Genomic DNA, 2,350 nt, shown 5'->3' on the forward strand with positions numbered 1-2,350 from the left:
CGTGAACCCGGCCAAATTACAACCCTTAAAAGTCCTAATTGAAGTAGGGTTTATTTTGAAATCACACCCCGATGAGATAGTGTTTAACTGACTCCCAATGAAGTGTGACTCATATCTACGTTGGTATCGTACGTTTGCTTTATCTTTCATATGCAAAAATCGAGGTTGTGTCAACTAGTGATTCGGTCACAAGAGGTCGCAACCTCATTTCATAAAAAATTTCTTTAAACTTCAAGACTAACATAGGCTTTGCATTAGAATCATCATTCTTAGAATTAACATTCTTTTGCATGCAAAATATGTGCTTAACATCAAGGGAGTTACCATGATGAGAATCAGTGAGTAACTTGATCATGTCAGAGTACAAGAAACTTGAGAACTCCGAGGAGTAAAAGGTAATCATTTCAAATGTTGACCATCAAGGGGCAGATTCTCTAAAAACTCCGTTGAGCATGAACATTTAATGCTTTCTTTGATTACCTTGAGGGGAAGAGTTTAAAGACTCCGTCGAGAGTGGTGAAGTTGTCCCCATGTTTGTTTGGCATCAAAACAAGGAAAGCTTGAGCATCCTAGTCAGATGTACCTAATCAGGGGCAATTGAATCGAGGTTGGACCTCTCAAATTCAGTATATCTGGGGCAATCATGTCGATAAATCTCTTCAAGCTTTGATCAACCTGGGGCAATCATGTCAAGGAATTTCTCTCAAATACAACCAATATGGGGCAGTTACGTCAAGATTTGACAAATCTCTCCAAGGATCCTGTGGGGAAATTTCCTTCATGGGTCATGAAAGCTTGGGGCACAATCTTTTGAGTTATCTTGTCTCTCCCCAACCATAGGAGTTTATTTCTCCTGGAAACTTGGTCTCTCCCCAAGCATGGAGTTTATTTCTCCCGAGAGTTTGTTCCATTCCTCAAGCATAGGAGTTTATTTCTCCTAGGAGTTGTTCTACTACCCTAATCAAGGCTCCTTATTTGGATTCCTCATCCCCAACATGGTGAATCGAGGGAATCTCCTCAAGTTGAAAATCTTCCAAGCAGTGGCGCGTGGTGAGAAGTCAGAAATTATTCTTCAAGTCAAAGAAGGTGCGTCTTACAAATCAAAGTCCAATATCTATTGGCACCTCCACATGGTCCTTAACACTAAGGGGATTCTCCCTGGTGTTTACCTCACTAATGCCTTTATTTGGCATCCTGCATATAGTATTCATTGCATATAACATTGCATCCTCAAAAGCGTAGCATATCCATCAAAATAGATCATTACGCCATGGAAAAATTCAAACATGCATACAAAGCATAAGCCAGATAATACAAATCAGCCCTCAATCAGGACAACGATACTTCCCCACATAAAATATTGTCCTTACAAACTCCGATTGATATCTGCTACTACATTACAAATCTCCTCCACCCACGGTGCCGATACTTGGTTTTCTCAATCCCCAAAAGAAGTCTCATTTTCTCTCTCCAACATGGATCGGATGCAATGTCTTTCTTCGTCAGAATCGTTGTCTCCGAGGTTATTTCCCGTATGCTGCATGCAGATTAGAGCGTGAATGAGGGTGGGCATTCGACCCATCTCATTTTTCAATCATTTGGATAACCATACTTGGTGTGTGGCAATTCGAACGATTGCCGCTCTTGAAGAGTTACACCCCGCCTTTGGCCTGAGGGATCAATGTAATTCTTATGCTTCGCAAGCATCACTATCTCCGTAATCTCCAATGGTTACTATCATCTTCTTATCGAGTCTAGGCATTACTAGTCTCGTCGTGGTTATTTCCCGCGTACTGCATGCAATTAGAGTGCGAATGAGGGTGGGCATTCAACCCATCTCATTTTTCAAGCGTTTGAATAAACCATACTTGGTGTGTGGCAATTCGAGCAATTGTCACTCTTGAAGAGTTACACCCCGCCTTTGGCCTGAGAGATTAATGTAATTCTTATGCTTCGCAAGCATCAACATCTTCGTGATTACGTCTTTTGATCGAGTCTAGTCGTCACTAGTCTCCGTGGTCCCTTCCCCCGTACGGGAAAACTTTTCAAGTCCAACCACCGTGTTGTCAAAGCCCAGTTCCTAACCTGGCAAACCCTTTCAAAGCCCAGTTCCTAACCTGGCAAACCTTTTTCAAAGTCCAATTTTCAACTTGGCAAACCATTTCAAAATCGAACCCCGATGTTGAGTCTTAGATCGTACGAGGTCTATTCTGTCTTGAAGATCGTACGAGGTCTTCTCCCGATGTTGAGTCTTAGATCGTACGAGGTCTTCTCCCGATGTTGAGTCATAGGTCGCACGAGATCTTTTCCTTTCAGTTTTGAAGATCGTACGAGGTCTTCTCCCGATGTT

This window comes from Vicia villosa, unplaced genomic scaffold (genome assembly GCF_029867415.1).
Source record: "Vicia villosa cultivar HV-30 ecotype Madison, WI unplaced genomic scaffold, Vvil1.0 ctg.001653F_1_1, whole genome shotgun sequence".
NCBI lineage: Eukaryota > Viridiplantae > Streptophyta > Magnoliopsida > Fabales > Fabaceae > Vicia > Vicia villosa.